General features: G+C 40.7%; 1 long non-coding RNA gene and 1 other non-coding gene across 2 annotated transcripts in view; both read left to right on the top strand.

Annotated features, from left to right (window-relative positions):
* Nucleotides 1–27,768, top strand: part of LOC119247611 (uncharacterized) — a 160,518-nt gene that overhangs the window by 109,512 nt on the left and 23,238 nt on the right. The window lies entirely within an intron of this gene.
* LOC119248547 (U6 spliceosomal RNA) lies at nucleotides 2,495–2,601 on the top strand. Its single transcript, XR_005125970.1, has one exon. It is a non-coding gene; the product is annotated as a U6 spliceosomal RNA (small nuclear RNA).

Below are 27,768 nucleotides of genomic sequence, written 5' to 3'. Positions count from 1 at the left end.
ATGCCAGAGGCCTGACCCCTGGATGTGGCCTCCTGTGACCAGGGGTGGTCAGCCACAGGTTGGAGGGAGCATTTGTAGACAGATCAACCTTCAGAGGTGGGCACGGGCATCAGCCACCTCTGTGTGGATGTCTGGGTCAGACCACCCCGTCATAGAGCATGTTTGATGTATGAATATGGCTTAGACAGAGGGCTCCACTTTTTAAATGCTTCCTGCTTTGCTGCTTTCTTTCATGCCCCTTTCTTATTTAAAATAACCAACCAACCAACCAACCAAACTAGAATGTCATAGTTCCTGTCAGTGTTCTAATTGATAGGATAGCAGTCGCAGGGCTGTTGATACTCTGATTGGGGGGCTACTGGATAAGATTCCCTAAAAGCAGAGGTCTTTTTTTTTTTAAGATTGATTGATTTATACAAGCACTGGGTACAGTCAGAAGCGCGGGAGGGTGAGAGAATTCACCAGAGCCACAGCGCGGAACAGAACAGGCAGACTGATGAAATACACTGCTGAGGGGAGCAGTGGGTGCAGCAGGAGAGGTCTGTTGCGCCATGTGGGACCCTCGCTGGTGGCTGGGGATCGAACTGGCGCTACAGAGGCTGTGGGCAGCTTCACAGCCCAGCGCTCAACCACTGTGCCGCCAGGGGAGGCCCTAAAAGCAGAGGTCTTGATAGGAGGGAAGTGACTGGATGTGGTGGGCATGGGGTGAGATATACAATTGCTGGAGCGAGAAACATACCTGAACTATAAACAGTGTGATAATGTCACCTCAATAAAAAGAAAAGGGAAAAAGAAAAAAGCAGAGACATTTTGCTGCCTCTCTGATCTGGATCCTCTATCTCTCCCCTTCCTTCCTTGTCACCTGCCAGGCTGGCCTCCTTGCTATTTCCAGAACCTGCTCAGCCTTGTCCTACCTTTGGGTCTTTGCTGTTCCCACTGCCTGGCATGTTCTTGCCCAGATATCCACTTTACCTAATATCCTATTCTCTACAGGTCTTTGTTTACTTTCTCAGGGAGGCCTTCCCTGAACAGCCTATTCACTCAGCTAAGTGCCCTGCCCTCCTGGTGCCCCTGTGCCTTCTCCGGTACTCCCTCACCCTTATGTCTTCCCACAGCCATAACACCCACCCATTAACTATTCTTAATTCCATTTGTATCTAAGCTCACAGGATTTTAGACCAAGATCTTTGTTTTGTCCACTGATGTATCTTCTAGAACAGCGACTGGTGCCATCACCAAACCTATTTGTATGAACTTTAGAGTATTTGTGTGAGGGGATGAGCAAGTCACCATTACTGGAAGTCAGAGCTTACCGGGCAGGGTGTCACACTCCTGATGTGCCCTAATGGGTCACACCTGTGCTGAGATAGTGACCCCCCCCCAACCCTTGAGGGGCTGGGCAGGGTCTGGGCAGCAGAGACTGGACATTAGTTCCTTCTTTAATACCCCAGTGTATCACTTTTCAGTGGGGGGCAGGACTTTAAGAAATTCAGGAAGAACTGCGATATCCAAGCTGTGTCTTGTCAGGATCCTCTGAGGACATTTCACCCGCTGGGTGAATGCCTGTGTTCTTCTTGTATCTAAAATCAGAATCCCTTAATCTCAGTCAACCCTTTGTTCTACTGCTGATCAACGAAATGTTCTTTTAAATAAATGATTCCATGACACAAGTTGCGTGTTTTGGAACCTAAAGAATATATGTTAAATGAATAGAGAATTAATATATAACACAAAGAAGACAACTATTTAAAAGGTGATTTATTGATGGTTGTAGTAGAGAGAAAATTGGGAGGTCTAAAAGATGGTGCTAAGGAACTGAGCCTTAAATCTTTATGCCTGGTTACTCTAAAATGGTAGTTTCAATAAGAGGGAGGAAATGGTGGTAGTGGGTGTATGTGTGTGTGTGATGGAGGCCTTCCCCACTAACATCTTGAAATTCAGAGATCTGCTCTCTAAACTATTTATCCTGGGTCCTTTTTCACCTCAGCTCTCAGCATCACCTCTTGGTCCATCCTAACAGACAGCAGGGGAGGTTTGGTGTTAGATATATCAAATCTAGGTTTCTTTAGAAAGATCACTGCTTGTTGTTTACCCAAAGAATAAAAAGCATTAATATGAAGTTATATGCATGCCTGTGTTCATAGTAGTTTTATTCACAAGATGCAAGTCATGGAACCAACTTAAGTGCCCAGTGACAGACAAGTAGATTAAAAAAAAGTGTGGAATATATACTCAGTGGAATACTACTCAGCTAGTGCCTTTTGGAACAATATGGATGATTCTTGAGGAGATTCTGTTAAATGAAATAAGTCAGAAAATGAAAGAGAAGTACTGAATGGTTTCACTTATTTGTGGAATATATATAATCAAAGAAAGCAAACTGGAAAAACACAACAAAAGTAATTCTTAGACTCTGAAAAATATACTGGTTACTAGAGGGGATGAAGATAAGGAAGGAGGGGGTAGGGAGAAAAAGGGATAAGATATCAGCATGGTGCTCGCTTCGGCAGCACATATACTAAAATTGGAACAATGCAGAGAAGATTAGCATGGCCCCTGCGCAAGGATGACACGCAAATTCATGAAGCGTTCTATATTTTTAGATGACTGGATCAAGAAGATGTGGTACATATACACCATGGACTATTACTCAGCATTCAAAAAACATAAACACATGCAATTTGCAGCAACATGGATGGCGCTGGAAGGGATCATGCTCAGGGAAATAAGCCAGAAAGAAAAAGAAAAGTACCAGATGGTCTCACTCATAGCAGGAATCTAGAAAACCTAAATAAGGGACCAGGAAAAAGAATAACTATAAGAAAGTAAAAATCAAAATCAACAAACAACTATGAACCAGAGACACTCTATGGGGGGTTGGGGGCGGGGAGGGGAGGGATTGGGGTCAAAATAAGGGGGTCACAATTGTATGGGGAATATAAAAATAAAATTTATAATAAAAAAAAGATTCAGCACGGGAGCTCTGGTGGAGGGGAGTTGAGGCATGTGCACATGAGGTGTGTGAAGCTGGACTCCCAAAATTGTATATACAGTTAATTTTAAAAATCACTGTAGGGCATAGCAGAGGTGAGCTGCTGGGCAAATGGATATCAGACTGGTTATAAAGGACTGAGAGGTGATGAGCCAGAGACAGCAACCCGAGAACTGAACACCAGGGGTATCTGGGAGGAAGGCTCAGGGCCAGATGAGGCAGTAGACTGGATTTGGGAGTGACCAGAATCTGGCAAGCAGGAGAGAACTTGGAGCCAGTAGGTAGGGGGAAGCCAGGAAACACTGGGTTCATGAGGTAAAAGCTGAATGGGGTGGGGAGAGAGTCGGGAACAAGACAGCAGGAATTAGCAGCAGGGGTGTCTTGAAACTAAGACAACCATCTTTTGCCAGGGCAAAATGCAGCATTTGGAAGAGTGTGCCTGTCTAGCAGGTGGGAGTGGGGTGAGGAGGTTGACATGGCTCCAGGGCCAGGTTGGAGCTAAGGCCAAAGGAAGGTTATAGCATCCAGTCTCTCTCTGAGAAGGTCAGTTTTCCCTTTCCCTCTTTCAAGATCTTATGCAACATGGAAGCACAGTGTAAAATACCGAGTCAACCTGTTAGGAAGTTTTAGAACATTCATTAGTTTCAAGAGTTCCTTCTCCTAATGGATGAAGTCTGTGTTGTTCCCTCCTCTGGAGTGGCACATGTTACCTTAGCCCCTTTGAACCCCAACTTTGACCTAAAAACTCTGGGACAGACAGATATGGGAAGCCAAAAACAATGATGCATGGTTTCTGAGGTCACTTCAGTAGTGAGGTCATGGATGAAGGGGCCGCCAGTGCTGCTTTAAGGATTCAGGGAAAGGTTGGTCATGTCGGAATTGGGGTTTCAAGGTAGGAGGTGACCATCATCAGGCTTCAGTTCTGTATTTGAGAGTGTGAGGATACACACTAATCAGCCAACATAATGACATGTTTGCTTCCTTCATTTTCCCAACTCAAGCTCATTGAGTACCTTCCAGCCAGCATTACCTGCCCCTCCTGGCCAGCCCTGGACACGGGTGTTCACTTGTTGACCCCTTTTCCTGTTAGCTCATCCTTTGCTCTCTGAATGGCATTTGCTGTAACTTTATTGCTGTTACTCTTACATACTGCAGATATGGCTTCTGCATATTATTCTTAGGCATATGCATGTTCCAAAGCTCCACAGGAAGGACTTTCACAAAGAAGATGGAGACCCAGTCACAGCACAGCTTGTACCTGTCTTCCAGCCCCATGAGCCATTTGTGTACAGGTTACCAAGGTGACGTGGTTGAACACGTAGGTGTCCCCATGTGGGGTTAAGTGTTGGATGGAATTGGTCTGATTCAGCAAAAAGTGGAAGCAGAGAAAAGAATAGATGATAATAAGGATGGTGATGATGATGTTGATCAGAATAATTTGGGAGTCACTAGTGCATAGTCATAGGGAGAAAACAGATTGTGAAGTCAAGAAAATTTAGGGTCAGATACCAGCTGTGACACTATCCATGCAGTCCTGCTCATATTACTTTACTTTTGGGGTTTCTCTGTTTCTTCATATCTGATTTAAAAAAAATGCCTCACAGTGAAGCTTGCCTTGAAGATTAAATTAACAAGCTATGATATTTATAGTGCCTTGACGCCAGATCCTGTGATTGTGACGCCAAGGTGCTTAAGAAATGATACGTAGTAGTGAGATTAGCTGCTGTGTGTTGGGTCCTGAGGACATGAGAGACTCAGTAACTGGCAGAGCTGTGTATTCTTATTGTTACCTCTGAGTTAAGAATCACCCCCATTTTAGAACTGAGGTGCCAAGACTTTGGGGAGTTAAATCACTCAAATTCACATAATTAAGAATTCTTACCCAGGTCAGGGAACAGAAGAGGAAACGAATGAACAGACATGTCATGTTCACTGTGTGCCAGGCACTGGGGGATACACATGGTCCGTGTTCACTCGTAGTATCTTTGCAGCCATCCTAGGAGAGGTGCCAGCTCTCACTTTACATAGGCGCTTCGCCTCTTTCTTAAGGTTTTACCAGGATTCTAGTCCAGGCTGGGACATCCCCCAAAGCTTGTGATCTCATCTTGCTAATAGGAGGGGAAGTTAGACTATAAAAATATGGCTAACCCCAGGCATGGAGAATAGAGTTTTGATCTTGTTTTTCAAAGTTGTGGATATTTTGAGACCCACGTCTCCTCTGATATTCTCTTTGCTTCTGTTCTCAGTTACCTCAGCTGGATCCAGTAGCAACAGGGGCTAGAGGTCTTCTTTCATTGGTGGGGCATGGGGTGGGGGGTGCATTTTAAACCTTTTGGGCACTCCTGGTGTCTGCTTGTTTAGAGAATAGTGATCCTGGCTTATGGGATACAGGCCAATATGTCAAAGCAGATGTCCAGACCAGAACACAGGACCCAACTTTAAGAATGGCCAAGAAAACCCCATAAATGGGGAATAGTACTTTTTAGGAAACAATCAACCTAAATATAAAAGTGAAGATGGGAACTCAAGTGAGATGTGGCCAGTGGTCCAGAAAACAGCCAGTTCATCCTAGTCTGTTCTCAAGCTGGCTTGGTTCTGACTTGTAGAGCATGGTGTAGTCACAGGCCTAAAGACTGATGAAGAAAGTAGGAGGAAGCAGCAGAGTGCTGTCCCCTGGGTTGCTGTGAAGGGAAGCAGAAGGTTGCGGGGTGGAGGGAATTGGAGGACAAACAAGAACTCCTGATAATTGTCCATGCCCCCACAGTGGCCCACATGGGCTCATTGGCATGCCCCAGGAGGGGACTCACACCCAGTCAATAAATAGTATTGACCACACGTGATATGCTAATTTGGATACAGCAGTGGGTATTCAAAGTCCTTGCTCACTTGGGGCTCCCAGACTATCATGGCTGTATTTGAAAAGAGGACAGTTTCATGCAGAAAAATGAAGTAAAACCAGTGGGGACCAGGTATGCAGACTCAGACCTTCTGTCAGAAGGGGAAACTTAACTTTTTACATGAGGAAACTGAGGCCACTCAGCGGCATGGAGGCCTGCAACTGTAGACCAGGTGTGTTAAATGAAGCGTATTATCTCTCTTTCAAAGGGTGCAAACTTTTATTTCAGTGTAAAATACATTGAAAGTAAACTATCATCTGTTATTACCATCCTTCTAAGAATGATTCGGCATTTATGAATCTATAACTGACTAGTCTTTCACTGTGTAGTGCTCATTTTCTTCTTGATTACCCTCTGTGTGAGCTGTTTGTTGAGATAAAGGAAGGCAGGAAAGCACAGGGAATCTTGGTTCATAGGATTTTCTAGTTGTCCACTGGGTTATTCCAAAATTCTCCAGTACATGACAATGGAGAATGGATGTCGACTCCTCAGTTTAGTTAAGAAATGCTCTTTCCCCCTAGGACCAAAGAGATCAGCATTTCAGTCTTAGAGCCAAAGGTGAACTAGAATTAAAATGTAAAATATCCTATTTGAGAAGATAGTTTATATTTCCATTGTGTGCCTGTGTCCTGGAGAGCCTGCCTTAAGTTCTGGACTTCGCTGTTGACAGCATTGTTACCCTTCAACAGCCCCTTTCCAGCATTGTGGTAATCATTTGATCTTTTATTAAAGAAAATTCTTCCAAAAATATTAATTTAAAAATTAATGTCAACAGTTTCTGACATTCCATCCCTGAATGCTGAAGAAGAAAAAAGCTTTAGAGTTTTTTAATAATCTTGGTAAATATTATTTGAACTTTACTTCAAGCCAAAACAACTTTCGTGGGGGAAAAAAATCCTTTCTTCAGCCATGGGCAATAAATTTGGCCAGGAGGACCTGGAAGCTAGAAACTGAGCATGCTAAATACTAAGTGGGCATTCATGCCCATGGACACCATCGTTTTCAGAGCATGGATTCTACTCCCCTAAAATAAGAAATGTTTTCAAGATGATCCTCAATTCCCGTCCATTGTCTTTTTATCTCTTCATATGGACACATGAGCCTTTTATTTTATTTATTTTTAACATCCAGCTTTTAATAAAAGCGCTACTGTTGGACACACTGTCTGTTTTCCTGAACTTGGGTAGAAAGAAGAAAAGATGGCCAATGATTCACTCAAAACTAAAACATTTCTGGGCCTCCCCGGTGGCGCAGCGGTTGAGCGCTGGGTTGCAAAGCTGCCCGCAGCCTCTGCAGCGACGGTTAGATCCCCGGCTGCTCCCCGGCCACTGGAGGAGGGTCCCGCATGGCGCGCAGACCTCTCCTGCGTCCGCTGCTCCCCTCAGCAGTGTACTTCGGTCCTTCTGCCTGCTCTGCTCCCCGCTCTGGCTCTGGTGAATTCTCTCACCCTCCCGCGCTTCTGACTGTACCCAGTGCTTGTATAAATAAATAAATAAATCTTTAAAACAAACAAACAAACAAACAAAAAAACAACTAAAACGTCTCTCTCCAAGATCAAGGTTTTTTAGGGGTTAAGTAGGATGTGTGTGTCTATGTGTGTGTGTGTGTGTGTGTGTGTGTGTGTGTGTGTGTGTGTGTGTGTGTGTAGAGATGTGCATTAGCAAAGTTTTCCCTCCTTACCTGTAAAGGAAACTTATTTTTCATTTCTCATCACTTGTGCTTATTATAAGGAAGATATCTCAAGGGCTTGACATAGAAGAAAAGATTCCTAGTTCTCACCAAGGGAAGCATGATTACTTTCTTTTATTTAGTAATTTCTTGAATCAGTGAAGAAGAAGTGAAGATTTAGAAACAAAAGTAAGGATGGATGTAAGGAAGTGAAGGGGTGAAAGGAACATGGTAGAGAGCTGTGGACTGGCTCAGAGGTGGAGAAGAAAGGAATTCAACATCCTGAAGAACTGAACTGTGTTTTCTCAATTCCAGGCTCCAAATAAACCTGGCCTCAGAAAATAAGATTTAGGTGAATGAAATTAGTCCAATGACATTGCTTGGTGAAGAAGGAAACAACTTTTGTTTTCTCATGTAACAGAACTTAGATCATTAGTGAATATATATAATGAATATATATATAAAGCCACTCTGAGTCCTTCAACTACAATATGCTAAGGAATTATAACTTTTCATTCCTAACTTACAGGATTGCCTTGAGGAGCAAATGAAATAATTTATTCTGTATCCATTATTTCATTCAACAAGTTTATCAGTCACCCTGTGAAAAAGTAGTTAAGTTCCTACCTTGAGAAGCTTGCATTCTAGGAATATTCTAAATATATTTGAGAAAGTATTGTCATATGGTATTTATAATGGTATATATATCATTGTATATTCTAAATATATTTCATAATAGATAAAAATATATAATTGTATATTCTAAATATATTTCAGAATTATTGTAATTAATGAAATATATATTAATGAAATATATACAAAATATAGACATCTATACATACATATGTGTTATACACATACACATTCACTGCATATATTGTAATCCACAGAAACATTTTATTTTCTTCTGTATAATTGTCATATTCCTCTCACAGGTGGCTTACATAATACATATCTTTGTGTGTTGATGTGCAAACTTAAAGTTTCAATGAGTAGCACCTGTGGATAGTCAGCTTGCCACTTCCCTGACAGTGGTGTGAGTCCAGATTCTCTCTATTCATGTAGGTTTTCCAATAGGCAACTGGTGCTATCATACAGAGAACACCGGAAATAGAAAAGCAGAGTGTTTGCAGGTAACCCAAACAAAGTGTAAACTGCTTCAGGCATGTGAACACAACATTTCCACCCAGATAGGCTACTTGCTCTGAGACTCACTCAGCTATAGACTCCTTTTTTTCAGGTGGGCCACTGTCTTCAAAGGTGGAAGTTCACTGCTACAATGGTTATTATCTAAATAATGTACTCAGAATCTGCTCTTATTCGAAATAGCAGGGTTTTGGGAAAAAGATCAAGATCCTTTTAGCCTGTTTGCCCCTACATTTCCTCATCCAGACTTTGTCCAATTACATAAGATAGTTTACTACAAGATGGCAGTAGCCAAGGTCAGTGGCAGACTGTTCTACTCTGTACCCTAACCAGTCCCAGTTGTTGAGAGGTGTGACATGAAGCATGAGAGAGACAATCGAGGGCATGATGGACAAGTCTATAAAATTACTGTTACTTCTATCTCGTGGAAAGGAAAATGGAAGTTCTAGTTAAAAGAACTTCCAAAGTGATTGCCAGGATTATTTTTTTAAATAAATTTTATTTTTATATTCCCCATACAATTGCAACCCCCCCATTCTGGCCCCAATCCCTCCCCTCCCTGCCCCCCATCCCCCATAGAGTGTCTCTGGTTCATAGTTTTTTGTTGATTTTGATTTTCACTTTCTTATAGTTATTCATTTTCCTGGTCCCTTATTTAAGTTTTCTAGATTCCTGCTCTGAGTGAGACCATCCGGTATTTTTCTTTTTCTTTCTGGCTTATTTCGCTGAGCATGATCCCTTCCAGCGCCATCCATGTTGCTGCAAATTGCATGTGTTTATCTTTTTTGAATGCTGAGTAATATTCCATGGTATATATGTACCACATCTTCTTGATCCAGTCATCTATTTTTGGGCATTTGGATTGTTTCCAAAGCTTAGCTATTGTAAACAGTGCTGCTATAAACATAGGGGTGCAGGTGCTCTTTGGAATTGATGTTTCTGTGTCCTTTGGGTAAGTACCTAGGAGTGCAATTGCTGGATCATATAGAAGCTCTATGTTTAATAGATTGCCAGGATTCTTAATTATTCTTTTGCCACATTCTATTCCTGAGAGGAGTGGTATAGCCCATGGTACTTGTTAAATGACTTTGTTTCTCCCTGAAATAAATTTTTTACTCATGTAATATTCACTACCACATCTCTCCCTGGATGCTAAAGAGAGGAAAATCAGTGTGTAAAACTGTAGAAATGGAATGAATGGAATGAAGTGTAGAATTGATCATATTTCATCCTGTTTTGTCCATCTGCATTACTTCTACTAATTGTAATAATCATCTTTACCACAAGGTGACACATGTTGTTGATTGCTTTACATGTTTTATTTTAATCAATTCACCTAAAAACTCCCTGAAGTATATTTGAGTACTAGTCCCATTTTACAATTGAGGGAATAAGCTTAAAGACTTGAGTAGCTTTACAAGTCACCCAGCTGGAGAGTATCAAAGCCAGGATTCAAAGTCTTGACTTGATTCCAAGGTGTTCATCACTCAGAGTTTCTGTCTTGCCTTGAATTTTCTCTTTAGCCTCTTTCCTGGCACCAAATGATTCTTCCTCCTTCTTTCTGTCATTCTACTCCCCATCTCTAGTTTTTCATGCCCATCATGTAATTAAACAAACCAAATGATAATAGTTAATTAAAAGCAGCCATTTAAAGAGGGGAATATCTAAAAACACACAGAATATTAGTATTTTTCTCTCACTTTCCTAAGTTTAGAGATATGTGTTGGTTTTAGGATGGCCTGAGAGTGGAGCCAGTCTTTCCCCATAGATAAAAGCCGCATGTGGGATTGCATGGCCATTACATTTCCTGAGCATCCTCAAAGTGGATTTCAGGCCTGGCAGAGAGCTTGCATTTATTACATGGCTGGTTTCTAAAGGCTTTACCCTTGCCAAGAACAACACTGTAAGGCAATCACAGGTGCCAACCAAAGTGACAGAGCTCCTTGTTGCCCTCAAAGAAGAAAAGCAAGAAATACCTCAGGACTTATATGAAAAAAAAAAAAAAATCCAGACTTGATTAAATGAAATCAAAAACCCTGAGGTGAGTGAGTGACATGTCTAAGGAAGTAGCAAAAGTGAAAAGAGCAAATATAAATAGCTTTGAAAGAATGGAATAAAGTATCCCAATGAAAACACTCCATATTTGTGAATAGTGTTTTCTTAAAGCAGTGTTTCCATTGGCTTGGAGTACTTCAAGTTCTTCTACTGGGGTTGGGGTGGTCTGATAAAGGGAAGGGCCTCCATATTTCAGAGTTGGGTGGAAGTGTAAAGAGCATGGCTCCAGTTGAGGGAACAAGCAAAAACAACATGGATTTACAATGCGCTAATCCTACATATAGACCCAACAGAAATGCCAGGCCTCATTTAAATTAGCATGGAAAAATTCAGTAAGCTCAGTTCACTGCAGCTCATCTATATGGGGCATTTAAAGTATAAGTCTGGCAAATGTGTTTGGTGGATTATTAAGATTTTTGGTGACTCCATAAATTTTTTTATAAAATGCTAATACCTAATATTCTGGCCAGTAATTTACATATCATCTACTAAACTGGAGTTGAGACTTGGTATTACACCCAAGCTCTTTACTCCGTAGACTCAACTAGAGGACTGCACACAAGGACACAGAAGCCTTCAGGCTCTGTCCGCCATATGAGCTGGTGCCTTCCTGCTTTTGCCTCTATGCTTTTGCCAGCCTCTCTTCAAGAGGAGTCTCTCTCTTTACTTTGGTATTGTTGCTTTGGATTTTCTCTTGCTTTCTGTACCATGTTTGCCTAGAGGAAAATTTTCAGTGACCATTTACTCTATGTCTCCAATTGAAGGTCAATCCTGTCCACTGCCTAGATCAACATTTTTTTAGATCCAAACCTAAAGCAGAAACCTGGGTTTGTCTCCTCTTAAATAGGGGAGGGAACTTTCCATGATACAGTGCATAGAATAGGTAGTGTATATGAAAGTCCTCTGTGCTGATACGTGCCTGGTCTTCATCTGTTCCTTACCCATAACTCCAGATGGTCCCAGGCATCCTCTTCTACCATATAATTGTAGAGTTCTTTTCTTTTCCCACATTCATTCATTTCATTTTCCTTGAATTGCAAATTTTATTGGATTGGGTCTCCTCTGAGGGCTTATCTGGTGTTTAGAAGAAGAAATAGGCATATAAGAGTTCTTCCTGAAGGTAGCCTTCCAGTGGTTTACTGGTTTATGGTTCACGTCAGAAGCAGATTAGTCTCCATACCATGAACCTGTGAACCAGAACAGCATCTTCCTGTGACTGAATATTAAAGTACCTTCCTAACTTAATGAGTCATCACCAACAATAGAAGTTAATATCAAATATGACTTTCCTACATAAGGACATGGAAAATGTTAAGAGTTGTTGCCAAGTAGCATCTGAGCAGTTTCTGTTATGGCCACACACTGCAAGTGCTCAGAAAATGTTTATCACTTTTCTCTCATTTCATCAAATGTTTTCTTGTTTTATTATTCATTTCTCCTGTTTCCCCCTTTCATCAATTTTATCTTTCCTCCTTTCCATTCTGCACCTCCCCTTCTTCATGGAATATTTCCTGAAGTCTTCTGTTTAGACCTGTGCTATATAACATGGCAGCCATGAGCTACACTTAGTTATGGAACTGTGGAGAGGTCATTAGTCAGCAATCAGGTGAGCTGTTAAATGAGCAGAATTAGAGTACATCTTGGATTTCAGAGACAATGTGAAAAGAGAATGGAAAATAGCTTGCTAATTTTATAATGATTATATATTTAAAAGAATATTTTGAAAGAGTAGTAAATTTGCATGTACACTTGCTTCAGAATAAATTTCAGATACTGAAGATTTAAATATTAAAACTGAATCATAGAAAGCAAAGAAGGTAGAAATAAATATTTGTTGGATATTTTTATAGAAAGATAAAATAACTCCCTATGCTTAGACACAATAAAAGAAATCACAAATTAAATGCTCAACATGAAAATAAACACCTAAAAAATCATTGTAGAAATGAAGAACTGTCTGACATAAATAGGAAAACACTAATAAAAAGGAAAATAATGGCGAGGCAGAATGAAAGTTGTGCAGTCCATTATGGAAGGTTCTGAATTAGGGTGGTGAAGAGAAAGAAAATATCCATTGTAGGGAGGGGAATGACAACTGGGTAGGGAACACAAGGGAGAAAAATGTTCACCCATGCCAGTCATCAAAGACATGTGCATTTTCTCACCCTTTCTCCCACTATCCAACTTGAAAACACAGTCTTGGTGTCTTCTTAAACCTAGATAAGCAACATAGTGTCCTGGAAAGATGGCTCTGGGGTTTGGCATCAGGCAGAATTAACATCAGGTGATAATTTTGACCCTTAAAAGCAGTGTGGTCTTGGGTAATGTATACAACATCTAAATCTATGTTATTAGCCCTCAAACGGCAGTTCCTACCTCATAGCATGCTATGAGGACCAACGCTATTATGTGGAAAGAATAGCAAGTGTTCAATAAACAGTCATGAAGTCATTTTTGGAGATGTTGGGTTTGGAAAGCGGGGTCCTTGGGTTCACCCTGGGAGGTTTCACCAGAGCTCCCCTTTCAGCAACACCGGTAAGTTTCCCAGGTGAGTTTCTCCGTGACACAGAGATGTTAGTTCTATCCAAAAGGGCAGGTTTATTATGAAAAGTGAGAGAAGGAAAAGGACACTTGCACAGACACAAGTGGGCAGAAAGAGCTGCCCAGAAAGGGACAGGTTTGTTGAGAGAGGCCTGCATGGTTGCAGGAGGGCAGCCTTGAGGAGGGAGCTGCCTCTGCTGAAGGAGGTCAGTGAAGAGAAGCCCCGGCAGAGTGCTGGTCGCGGGCAGGCAGGAAGACTTCTGCCCTGAGGAGGAAAAGGTTAGTGAAAAGAAGACCCTGCATAGTCACAGGTGGGCAGTCAGAGCAGAGATTGCCCTGATATAATCTTCTCTTTGGGAGGGGCTCGCTCCTTCATGGAGTGGTTTGTTTGTTGTTGATTTGGGGTAACTATGTAGAGTTTGAAAGGGACCTGAGATTCTACAGTGACCCTTATCTATACCTTATCTATTATCTCCTTATCTATACCTCAGTAGGCACCCAATGACACAGCACTCTGACGCTTTGCTTGGGTCTGTGCCCTGGTGTCTAGGATTTTTAGTTCCTATAGCTGGTTTAATAACTATGTTAATGCCTTCTACCCCCACCTCCAACTCCTGGTGTTGTTTGAGCCAAGTTTCTGGTCTTGCGGTGCCTCCTCTCCAACTTTTTCTATTCTTATCCTTCGTCAGTAACATGGCACTAGTACAGCTGGTCATGTAAATTACTAAAGAAATTTAGCAACAACTATCAAGAACCATGCAATGTTCATATTATTTGATCCAGAAATTTTATTTCTGGCAACATATTCTAAAGAGATAATCATTAAGAAGAAAGGGCAAAAGCAATATGTGCAAAGATTTTTTGTGGCATGTACTAAAATAGGAGATAATATTCCAGAATGGAGCGAATTGTTAAGTAAAGCATGATGCTACCACTTACTGGATAGAAGGATGATGTCCTGCCTCAAAGAATGATAAATGAGAGACTAGGGAGCTTCCTTTAAAAAAAAATAATACTCCTGCATGCCCATGGGCATAAATCACAGAGCGAAAAAAGCAACCTACAAAATGGGGGAGAAACTTTATAAATCACATAGCTAATAAGAGATTAATATCCAGAATATATTAAGAAGTTCTACAATTTAACAGCAACAACAAAACACAGAATCTGATGAAAAGGTGGGCAAGAGACTTAAATAGACATTTCTGCAGGATGAAAATACACTTGGACGATGAATATACGAGAAGGTATGCAGCATCACTTACCATTAGAGAATGCAAAATCCAGACCACAATGAGATTCCAATTCACATGCACTAGGGTAGTGACTTAAAAAAAAAAAAAAAAAAACCCAAACCAGAAAATAAGGATTGATGAAGATGTGGAGGAACTGGAACCCTCGTGCACTGTGCCTGGAAATGCAAAATAGAGCAATTGCTTTGGAAAACAGTATGGTGGTTCCTCAAAAAAGCAAAAATATAATTTACCATGTGATCCAGTAATCCCATTTCTGGGTATTATCCAAAAAAAGTGAAATCAATATCTTGAAGAGATACTTGCACCTTTATAGTCATTTCAGTATTATTTACTATAGCCAAGATTTTGACACAATTTTGAATGTCCAACAGTGGATGAATGGATAAAGAAAATGTGATGTATACACACATACACACACATAATGAAATACTGCTTAGCTTTTGAAATGAAGAAAATCCTCTCATAAGCTATATACAGTGTGAACAGACCTTGAGGATATTATGCTAAGTGAAATATATCAGCCACAAAAAGACAAATACTGTGTGATTCTACTTTATGTGAGGCATAGGAAGTGGTCTCAGTGATGGAATGAGAAAATAATGGGTGATTACCAGGCCCTAGGGGGAGAGGAAAAGGAGGATTTTAATGGCTATAGAGTTTTGGGTTTGCAATTGAAAAAATTCAGGAGATCTGTTGAATAGCAAATATGGAAAATACTTAACAATGCTGAATTGTGGGCTTAAAAAATGGTTAAGATGGCAAATTTTATCCTGTGAATTTTTTTAACCACAATTTGAAAAGTGCTTTAAGAGATTCAATCAACATGAATTGAGTGCTTCTTACGCACTGGGTGTTGCAGCCTGAGGGGATGACTTTGGAGATCTAAAAGACTTATGGACCACCCAGCACTGTCTGGAAGGAGCAAAGGAGATGCTACTGAAAATTTTAAAGCAGGGAAATAGAAGCATTACATTTACATTTTGACATTGTCAGCCTCACTACCGTAGGAAAGCTGGCTGGATGAACACAGGTGGTATGTACACTATATAGGAAAACATGCATGTGACGGAAAGAATGAAAGGAAATAAGCTTATAGGTGACTGTTTTACTGGCATTAAAAGAAAATTCTAACTCTTAAAGATGGTGGTCATGCAATTTGAAATTTACAGCATAAAGACAGGCTGGTTTAATTCCACTGCTGTACATTTCTCTAGTGTGGTTTACTCTGTGTGTGTGTGTGTGTCTCATGTATCCTCCAGTCCCTTCAAGGGTGTGTGTGTGTGTGTGTGTGTGAAATGTGCTGCCACCTATGTGTGTGTGTGTCCCTCCAGTCCTTTCAAGGTTGTGTGTTTGATGTGCTGCCACCTAGGTGTGTGTGTGTGTGCATGTGTGCATGTGCATGTGTGCATGTGCGTGTGAGAGATGTGCTGCCACCTAGTGGTAACTCCTGGGCCATCAACTGAATTTAAGATTATGGCCAAAACATTTTCTTTCACGTCAAATAATCACAGAATAATTTAGGAATATCGTTGAAATTATTCTATTAAATAATTCAAAATATGTCTTTTCAGTTTTAGTCCTGATTGCAGATGGTTGGAGGATATACTTTGTGACCTCTTTAAATCTCTTCCAGCCCCTTTTTCCTGTAGTTTAAATTGGGGAGGCGGAGTGGGGTGGCTATGGAAATTTCATATTAACATGGCAAAAGTCATTAGAAGAAATTCTGTTGGTCTGGAATTCTTTTTAATTTTAAATATTTAATAATGAGGAAAAGCTTTAGAGGTTTTGCAAAAAGAGGGATGATCTTTAAACAAATATTATGGATAATTTTTTTTAAGTTGGCAAGTTTAATATCTTCTTTGACAATTTATTATTTTGTAAAAGAAACATCCTAGTAAGGATGATCAGATGATCCTTAGGGATCAAAGATGTTGTATTTTGAGATTCAAAAAGATATATATTATTAATACAAGAAGATCTGTGGTACTTGCTAATAATACATTTTAAAGAAATATGGTATCAAATAGGAATGTTATCTCATAATTTAAAACTATTTTTTAATTAGTGGGGAATATTATTTTTGTCAGAACACAAAAAGTAGACAATAGAACATACACATCAAATCAATGTAAGATGTTTCAAAATCTCACCTTTTGCATTGAGGGTTTCCCTGCTTATGTATCAGATTGTAAAGACTGTTAGAAAGCTTTTCTGTTCTTTATATTCCCAAGTGATGTTTCACTTTTTGAATGAATTCATACCTTAGGAAAGACAGAATAAGGCTTTGGACTCAGGTTCTAAGACCTTCCCAGGTACATGTTCCTTGGGCTAATAAGTCCAATGGTCTCTATTTGAAAATGGGATAAAGTGCCTACCAACTTAAAGAAAAGAAATTTTGAAGAAAAGAAAAGAAAGATGTTTAGAAGGCACTCAACACAGTGCCTGGTTCATGAGAAATACTCAGTCTTTGATCACATTATTACAAATGAAGAAAATCTACACTAATGAATAGGTCTATAATGATACAAGTTTGTTTCTCAAATATCTCCCACACCAGATCAGTGGTATATTTCTCTAAAACTCTGTGTGTGTGTGTGTGTGTGTGTGTCACAGATATGGAGAGAACAAGAGCCAGAATGAACAAGAGGGAAAGAGCAGTGATTGACATCTATGTACATCGATTTTCAGAGATCTTTGTTAGGACCTATTCTGGAGTAATGATCATTGCATATAGTTCTCAGAGCCGCTCTTCTTTAGATATAGGTCCTCTACAGACTGTTCAAAATAGAAACAAGAAAATGATCTTGGTCCAGAGCAAGACCTGTTACACAGCTTTAATTAAAAGGATAAAACTCAGGGGCCTCCCTGGTGGCGCAGTGGTTGAGCGCTGGGCTTTGAAGTGGCCCGCAGCCTCTGAAATGCCGGTTCAATCCCCGGCCACTGGCAAGGGTCCCACATGGCGCGCAGACCTCTCCTGCCACGCCTGCTGCTCCCCTCAGCAGTGTATTTCGTCATTCTGCCTGTTCTGTTCCCCTCTCTGACTCTGGTGAATTCTCTCACCATCCCGTGCTTCTGACTGTACCCAGTGCTTGTATAAAAAAAGATATAACTCAGGCATGACACAGATGTATGTGTGTTCCTGCCCCACAGAATCTAAGACCACTCTTGTTCCTCAGTGCCTGTGGAGAAAAACTTTAACTCCTGAATTAAGCATTTTCTGGTTGAAAGTTATATATCATTTAAAAAAGTCAGTCTTCTAAATGCCATGGAAGGCTTCTTAAAGTATGGGTTGCACCCCTTAACCCAATGCTGTTACATTGGGGACATAGAACAACTGAGGAATCTGTTATGATGGGAAGAGGCAGAATTAAAAGCACAGATGGTACAAATTACAGAAATCAGGCAGATATGGAAAGGAGTGTGGAGTTATGAGTGGAGTGAGGAAGCCATCAGTGGAATGTCCTTAAAACCAGTATGTTGGGAAAGGTGCGAGTTCATGGGGGGACAGTTATAGGCACTGAGACCATGACCTGGGGACAGGCAGATCAGAGTGGACTTGGAGGAAGGAAAAGATGGTGTCCCTGCTGGACCATAGAAACAGGGAAGAGGGGGTCAAGGTATCTAAGGAGGGGAGAAGGTGTGGGCAGAAATGCAGAATCTGACATACAAATGGTATGGTTTGGCCAAAGAAAGGGAGCCTGGATGGTGCCTCTGATAAACCTTGAAATTAAGTCTGGGCTTCATGTTGTGGCCTAGATCATATGCTACTGCTGTCAGGGATATGCTGCTGGTGGAGAAGGCTGCTATGTATGTCCCACCACTTAGCAACACATGTTAATGTGTCTTTTCTATGTGCCAGAAATCATTCCAGACATAGGCCTTGCCTCCAGGAGCTTGGTGGGGGGCAACTCTCACCTTGAAATTACTTAACAGTGATGAGCATTAGATGGATGATGTAGCAGAATGCTTAGAGCCAGGATTTGGACCTTCTCTTTCTGTAGCCTTGGGCAAGTAAGTGACTTAATCTTTGTCTCAGGTTCCTCGTCCATAAAACAAGACACTCACAAAACCTTTCATTAGGGTGTTAGGAGCTTTATATGATCTAATACCTATTGAGTCCTTAGCATCTCCCGCCTGATGGGGAGCACCTCAGAAATGATAGGTATGGGGAGGGAGAGCAGAGGAAACAGCCACATCATGGGGAAGTTAATGGAAATGGAGTGGAAGATCGACAAGAGGCAAAACCGAAAGAAGTTACCCTCATAAAAGCAGAGATGTGAGAAGGGGCAGAGGGAGGAGAAGTTCAGAATAGTAGGTGTTCTGGGGGAGAAGTGTTCTAGAGGTGAGAGAATAAAAGGGTAAATAATAGAATCAATTTCAGGAACTACATGGAGACTGGGTGACAGACAGGGCTTGGATTATGTGGGATTGTAAATGTTACAGAACTCTGCAAACTCACCAAGCACACCTGTCTCATGGGCAGGGACCTAATGTTCCTTGTGCCCATAATGTGGTTCCCCAACCACCCACACACCTCTCTCCCTCATGTCCTTCAGTGCTCAAATGTCTGTACATAGGGCAGGTCTCCCCTGGCCACCCTGTGTGAAACAGGGTTTATTCAGTACAGGGCCCTGGTAAACACATAGATTCAGGAGTTGGAGTCCTGTGACTCGCCTCTTCCTTCACCTCTTTCTGCTTCAGTTTCCTCATGGCAGGACGGGGATAATGGCTGAGCAGAGGTACAGGATTAAATGGGAACAGAGCCCTGAGAAAAATGATTGGTGCATAGTAAGTACCTGCTGCTGTCATTGTTGCTGTAGTAATTGTAGTTGTTCCAAATTATAATGTAGATGCCAGTAGAGAGCATTACACAGGTGAACTAGCACCTTCTACTGTGCTCACTGCTTTGGGGAAACTGCTGGAAGCTGGAATTCCATGAGGGGAAAGTTTTGGATTTTGCTTTTGTAATTCTGAAATCTGCCAATTGCCTCCAAAGGCACATGTAATTTCACAGTGAGTGTCTGTGTATATACCACCCAGCGATGGAACTAACATTACAAATACAGCAAAGCATCTTATGGTGTTTGGGTTCTGATTTCTTTCTAATGTCCTACACTAGCTTTTTCCAAGTGAATATCTTGGAAGCAACTTCTGTGGAGTGTTTTGTGGGGAGCAAGGCCGGAGGATTGGGTTCAAATAAGTTTGAGAAGTGCTGGGTTCATAGTAAAATAAGGCAGAATTACTTTCCTCAGGATTATTCAGTCTCCCCAACTAACCACACACCCTATTTAATGCCATGTCTTTAGGGGTTACGTTTCATACAAATTGTATTTAGAAATACTAATCTATATTGCACAACACTATTGACTCTAAAAAGTACTAGTAATATGATCAATTTCATGTCATTCAAGCAAGATGGATTCATTTTAAATATTGTAAAAAAAAAAAAAAGAAAACCCACATGGGGCATGATGATAAATAGTCAAAGTGCCAAGATCTGAGCAAAATGGATAGTTCAACTTTAACAAGCATGGAGGACTTGAGGCTGATTATTTACATTCCAGTTTTCTCTATTAACTTGGTATTTCATTCTGTCCACATTTCCCCTGGTCTTGATATTTGTTTATTTTTAATTGTCATTTTTTTGCCTCATGTTATTATACTCTCTAAAATCCCTGGTGGAATAGGCAAGGAATAAATTCACTAAACTCCAGTGAAGGATCCCTAATTGTCTTCTCCCTCAAATGCTACATTTTATAATGTTGATTTAGTGAGTATTGAACATTTCTTTTAGTTCTTTCCAGATTTAACATTGATTAATACTGAGATTAGGCCATTAGTATTGACGTAAGCCAGAAGTTGGGTTACAGCCACACCATGCTTATAAATCCAGTCATTTCAAGGTTATGTTGTGGTAGAAGTTGGGGTCAGTGATGATCTGATGGATTGGAAGATGGGTGGGAAAAAGCTTCTTGGAGCAGTTGGTCCTTGAGCTGTGATTTAAAGAGGAGGAACTTGTGGTTTGGTTGTTGTTCCATAGATATGAAAAAAATCGCATGAAGGCTCATGGCCAAGAGGGGAAGAAACAGGGGAAGGAACCACAGGACAATAAATTTGGTTGGGCTGGAAGGTGAAGGCTAGGTTAGAAGAGGAGATGAAAACAGTCAGAGACGACAGGTCAATCTGGAAGAAGCTTGTGAAAGAAATACTCAGAAAAAGTGTAGGAAGAGGAAATGGACAGAAGGCTGCAGTTCATTAGAGGATGTGGTTGAAACCATGAATGAGAGAAATAAAAGGACATCAGGAGAGACTTTTGTCATTGTAACCTTATGAGTAAATATTGATTGTATAATCTACTTGAAAACAAGTAAACCACATTTGTTGAATGGCTGGATAAGTGATTAGTGAACGAATGGTTATAGAACTCAAGCAGCAAGATACAGGTTCCCCTGATCAGGAAGATGGTTTGACAGAGTATATATGCATACACATGTAAATACGCATTCATTCATTTACTAATTTCTGTATGCCAGGCACTGCTCTGATGAATCAGAGGTGAGATACATACAGTCCTTGCCTATAGGGGAGCTTGTCATCCGGATGGTCCTTCATTCATACATTCAACAAATTCTGCTTGGCACCTAATGCTGCCAGGTTGCCAAGGGCTAGAGGAAGAACTAAAGATTCAGTTCTCAGAATTCAGTCTGTTAGGACAGAGAGAATTAAAATAGCGTGAAAACAATGTCTGCGGGGAAAATAGACAACCCAGAGCTAGACTGGGGGTGGGGTGGGGAGGGATGGCTGTTCAGGGGGTTAAATTATCACTGAATGTTTACAGAATGGACCAAGTTGTGTTTACAAAACTTGGGATTAAAGGACTGCTTTTGATAACCTCTGTAGTGGGGTAAGTGAGACCTGCAAGGGGCATGCTGGAATAATAATCAAGGATTACTAAATTGTGCTCGGCAGAAGCTGGGACTGGCTGTCATCAGGGCTTTCCTTTTACTGAACTGGGAATGCAACTCTGATGCTATGGTGACCTGTTCACAGGTAGAGAAGAGAAGTGAACTGCTGGCTGCCTCAACTGCTGGCTTCCTTCTCTTCGCCTCCTCTGCAGGGCATTTGGCTTTTCATATATAGAAATGTTTAAGATATTTACTGATATGAAAAGGCTGATTCCATTCTGAAGTATGCTATAGGATATGTAAGTGGAGCTCTGTGATGGTTAATTTTATGTATCAGCTTGACAGGCAATAAGAGCTCATGGAGCAGTTAAACATTATTTCTAAATGAGTCTATGATGATGTTTCTGGATGAGAACATTTGAATTGATAGACTGAATATCCTCCATGAAGTGGTGGGCCTCATCCAATCAGTTGAAGTTCAGGATAGAATGAAATGCTGTCTAAAAAATAATTCTTTTTCTCTGCCTGACTATCTTCAACCTGTGTATTTAGTCTTCTCCTGTCTTTGGACCTGAACTGGAATTACCCATTGATTTTTCTGGGTCTTAAGCCTTTGCCCTCAGACTGGAACTAACCATCATGTCTCTTGCTGGCTGCAGATCTTGGTCTTGGCCTCCATAATCACATAAACCTCTTCCTTATAGCAAATCATTCAATCTTTCATTCTAAGTTGATTTGTAGACATTTATGTCTTATTGTTCCTATTTATCTGGAATAATACAGATTCTGGACTAATTCCAGAGTAATCCAGAAAAGGTTTGGGAAAGGTGCAGTAGTAAGTATGGGATGATAAAGAACTATGAACCTAGGGGTCGGGTGCCAAAAAAGTACATAAACTGCTGACTCAGCAATCAAATCGATTTAAAATAACCTGTTTTGATGTACTTTTAAGCTAATTATGATACCACATGAGAAGGGAGCTTCAGGACAGAGCTAGACAACTGGCATGATAATTTTCCATGGGATCAGACAGAACAATCTGCCTTTAGGTTCATGGGGTGACCATCATCGCTTGGGCAGAGGAATCTCTCTGATTCTTGGCGAATGTGGGACAAGGAGAACTGTAATGAGAAATAGAGCTAAACAGAGAGGGCATGGGGTAATAGTTTAGCATATTAAAGGTAAAGATATCTTTTTTCTTCATTCAATGAGTCAGTAAACTATATTCAGCAATAACCTTAAGACCCATGTGTTCCTTTGGGCAACGAATATATATATATATATATATATATATATATATATATATATATATAGTTGTATATCTCTTTAAAAACTTCACTTATTTGAGAGGGTATGGAGATTAAGGAACCTCACACACTGTTGATGGGAATATAGGCTGGTCCAGCTCCTTTGGAAAATATTGTGGAGGTTTCTCAAAACATTAAAAATAGTTCAACTGTATAACCCAGCAATTCCACTCCTAGGTATCTACATGAAGAACGCAAATAACTCTAATTCAAATGCACTGCTGTGTTCACTGCAGTTCTATTTACAATAGCCAAACTATGGAAACAACCTAAGTGTCCAAGGACAAATGAGTGGAACAGGAGCATGTACATACACGGTGGAATACTACTCAGCTATTTAAAAAAAAGATGAACTCCTGCCATTTGCCACAACATGGACGGAACCAGAGGAGATTATGCTAAGTAAACTAAGTCAGAAGGAGAAAGATAAACAGCAGATGATTTCACTCATGTGGAATATAAAGAGGCAAAAACAAAGAAACGGGCAAAACCAAACAAAACGAACCCTAGAAATCTGACATTGGGAGCAAAGGTGGGAGGGGATCCAGTGGGATGCTGTGGAGGATTATGGGACCTGGTGGTGGGTGTCATTAACACACATCTGAAGAGGTGTGAACCTATCAACTTTTGAAGCATGAACAGTCTTGTAAGCCTATGTTATCTCAATAAACTATGCTATCCAAAAAATAAAAGCTTTACTTAGAAAAGGAAGGACAGCTTTGAGCAGGGCAGGCCTCCTTGCAATGAGCTGGAGAGCCAGAAAAACAGAAGGACGTATAATTGACTATGTAATTGACTGAAAAAGACAGTGAGTTTCAGAATCTCTGAGAGTAACGTGGGGCGAAGTCAAGAGGTTTCAGTCGCCAGTGCTTTCAAAGGCAAGTCAGGCCAGCCCTTCCAGGAGCTGGTGCATCTTCTCCGCACCCCCTCCCTCCCCACGCTGACTTCCAGATGCGAAGCTGCCGAAACTAAGATTGTCTCCTGAGTTCGTCCCTCCACAGCGCCCTCCCGTGGCGGACAGGGATTCTCCATCCCTGAATCAAGGTGATCTCAATGGAAACCTTTTCTTTGCTCTTTTCTATGTCATTTTAAAATAAATATTCCCAAGCCAACCCAGAGGTGAAGAAGCGTTGGAAGGACAAGAGCATACTCATCGTCCGCCCGTGTGTGGGCCGCGTGCAGAGAAACACGCAGATAGGCACACACATCTGCTAGCTGGGGAAATAATGAACTGCTGGAATTTTTCTGACTGCTAACTGAAGGAGTCAAAGAACTCTGGAAGGCACCAAGTGCTCACAGAGAAAATCAGCCTGGTCCAGGGAAGCAGGGAGGGAGAGAGAGGCTTGGAAAAACTGAATAGTGGAGTTTTGGAGCAGGTTGAGAGGTAACAGGAGGGGAAAGATTTCATCTCTGAGGTGGTCCTATTTTAAATATGTTTTAGCCTTCTTACAGAAAGTGGCTCTCTGTATACGTTTACACACCGGCCTGCCAGCCAGCACCCTCACCCTCCTCTGCTCCCTCCTTTTAAAGCCACAGCTGCTCATTCATGGCACTGTGCTAACACCTGGACTTCTTGGCGCTGTGTGTGTGTGTGTGTGTGTGTGTGTGTGTGTGGAGAGAGAGAGAGAGAGAGAGAGAACAATTTATGAGCTTAGTCAGCTCAGAAAATGCTATGAAGGACAGAAGCGGATAAAATAGCAAAATGATTCCCCCACAGGAGATTAGAGAAGGGAGCAAAATTGGATTGTGTCATTTCACTGAACATTGTATGGGGACTCTAACCAAGATGAAAATGCATACATTGTGCAAAAATGAAAAATGATGTGCAAAATATATTAAGAAAATAAATTTAGCATTTGTATAAAAAAAAGGTGTTTATTCTGGAACCATTTGTTGCTGTCAGAGTAGTAGCTGCGGACAGAGCACTGACTGAGGGTTAAATGAGCCCTGCTCTGAGTCCTGTGTCTTCTCCCTACCAGCTGTGCGACCTTGGGCAGACTGGCTAACCTCTCTCAGGCAGAAGCACAGCATCAGTAAAATGGAGACAAATTGTATCTTTCTCCTGGGTGTTTGGGAGGATTGAAGGAGAAAGAGTGTAAATTAGGTTAGTGTGAACTGCCTGAAAGATGAGCTCATAGAAAACAATGAATACCAACTTAATTATTTGTTGACTTGGTGTTATCCTGTCTTACTCTTTTTGACATACTAATTGTTTCACTGTTAGAAAATTTTCAGTTTTAAAAAACTGTATTTTTTAAATTGAGGTAACAGCACTGTAAGTGTTTTAGGGATATAGTTACAAATATTGCCGAACTACACTCACCACCATAACTCCAAAAATCTGCCACCATAGTTTATCTCGAAGGAGAGGGAAATTAAGAATCTCTTGCTTGGTCAACTCAAAAAAATTCTTCCTTAAGAGAATGTGCCTGGTTTCTACTTTGTTTCATCTAGAGATAGACATGATACAACTCTTCAACAATGTATTTTACATTGGCTCAAGAGTTCTATGAAATTCCTGATGAATGAGTGAAAGAGTAATGTAAATACACAATTACTCAATCCAACATGGCGAGGTTTGTTATTGTTTTGCATTTATTTTACAGAACATGGAACTCAACAGAAACCACTTCCAAACAGTTTTTCAATGACAACACAGTGAACAATGCCCATTAATTACCTTGTTCGAATGAAAGATGGATGAATGATTTTGCTTTTCAGACCTCAAAGCAATATAGATTTGGCAAGGAATAGGAGTGGCCATTACAGCAACCCATTTTTCAAGGGTGACACAGTTTGTATTTATTCCCATTTGTAAATGTCTTCCAGTTTTAAAGAGAATGCAAGGACCATTTCTTAAGATGTTTTGAAATTTAATTCCGATGCAGTCTGCAAACTCATCCCTTTGGCTTTGCACTTGTAAATACAAGCATATCAGGAAATTTGCACAGAGACGTGAATGTTTTCACCCGATGTTGGGTGGCTCTGGTTGGGAACTGTGTACATTAATCTTTTGACCAAATAGCAACATGCCTCTTTTGCACAACTGGGCCCTGTGGGTAACTTCTGTGCAGTGTATTCATAGGAAGAAAACCTGATATTTTAAATTCTCCTCCCTTCCTCTGGGAGGTGGCAGTACACTCAACACAAACCCTTGCTTCTTATACTTCCAGGGCTGGAAAAGTTTCTTTTCAACCAGCAACTGAAAAACAAAGGACACTCTGGGAACAGTTGATAACTTAGCAGAGTTATTCTCAAGGTGTCTTCTCATTGGAGTTAAAGGTTGGCCTCTAGTGGGAATCGGAAATACTCAAAACTCTTCATTCTCCTACCTCTGGCAGACTTTTTGCTGAACTTTAATTTTTGGTTAATTCAATGAGAAACTGAGGGAACTTTTAAACTGTGTCCAAGGAATGTATCAAGCACCTGTTATGTGAGAATGCTGTTGTCTAGTCTTGAATGGTGTGTATGGAATAGGACAAGGCTCCTACCCTTAAGAAGCTCGCCAAACAAGGAAGTAACATCAGCATATCAGAGGCATCATACTTCCCTTAAGTTGTTAACCCAAGTATACACAGTAATGGATTCATTGAAAAAATATGTTTAGTCTTAGTAGCTGCCACAGTTAACCACTACTCTGAAATATTCAATAGCGTTCTAAAGAATAATTCACTTGCCATACGGCAGTGTCTTCCTGGATGCATAATGGAATCTTTGATCCAATTCTTGTTCATAATATCTTCTGGGTTATTCAGTGAGGAACATGGCAAATATTTGTGTTTACAATGTCTTCTGCCCTTGATTTGTGGAGGCGTCATTGCTCCTTTCAAGGATACCTCCTGCTCAGACCTCTCAATAAAAGTGCACACACTTTACTGAAGATGGATCCTCTCTGTTTCAACAAGGTGGCACCTTGCTGCTGTCCACAGCTTGTTCTGTTTCCTTTGAACATTGTGGCCCATGGGAGGAATAGCAGCGAAATTTTGAGATACTCTAGAATTAATACCTGGTGATGGAGTCAATATTCCAGAATGTCTTATAAAAGGTATTAACTTGTGTTCTTTAATGTAATGACAATAAGGTAAAACTGAAGTAAGATTTGACTTGCTGCTTCTTACTGGGTTCATTACATAATGCATTAGGAAAACTTTATTGAGTTTTTAGAAGATTGGCTCCCTTTGCCCTTGAATGGAAGATACAAAAGTTTAAATATCAATAGCTACTTTGTTCAGTGGGTCATAGTCAGAACAGTTGATGGAAAATCAAACTGAAGTCTTCAACAGTGTTTGATTGTGCTTTCTCCCAAGAAAAGGTTCAATTTCTCCATAATTCTCATATGGACACTGCCTATCCCAAACTCATTTTTGATGACAAGGAAGGGAAATGCCAACACTGACTTTATTTTCAGGACCAAAAATGCCACCAGTGACCTCAGTTCATGACTTAGCCCTGAATGCTCTACCTGTGTTATACACGCAGTGCTTTCGAAAGCACTCTGGGAAAATACAGAGGGGATGGATGGGGTCTTCACACTTCAACTTATTTTAGAGTTGGTCTTCACCATATCCATAAACATATATTAAGTGTTCAGTTAAGTACCAAATTTCTGTCTGCAGATTTAGTTTTATTTTTCTTAATTCCCAAATACATAGTCTAACTTGCCTTTATTTAAATTGCCATTGCTTTTATATTTATATTTAAATGCTCATTATCTAAAATGATGTGTTTCAGATGTTCTTTCATAGATATGACAATGAGAATTTCTTCCAAAGGTTCTTTTGCTTCCCTGATCTTCCAGCCCATCCTTCATGCGGAAGTTGTACTCTTTACCACTGCTGGAAGAGCTAGGGTATATGACTTAGGGGCGTAACTGTGTTAGCAATGCTTTCTTGAGAGTTGACGGCTGTGAACCCCCCAAACTCTCTCTTCCCCCTTTCCTCTTAGCAATGTGTAACTTGTGAAGAGAAACTTAAAGATGCCTGGTGCTTCCTTGTCCTTATG

Source organism: Talpa occidentalis, unplaced genomic scaffold (assembly GCF_014898055.3).
Source record: "Talpa occidentalis isolate TD23 unplaced genomic scaffold, MPIMG_talOcc4v2.1 talOcc4.16, whole genome shotgun sequence".
Classification (NCBI taxonomy): domain Eukaryota; kingdom Metazoa; phylum Chordata; class Mammalia; order Eulipotyphla; family Talpidae; genus Talpa; species Talpa occidentalis.
Note: the sequence above shows the minus strand (reverse complement) of the source record. Positions and strands in the feature narration are given on the sequence as shown.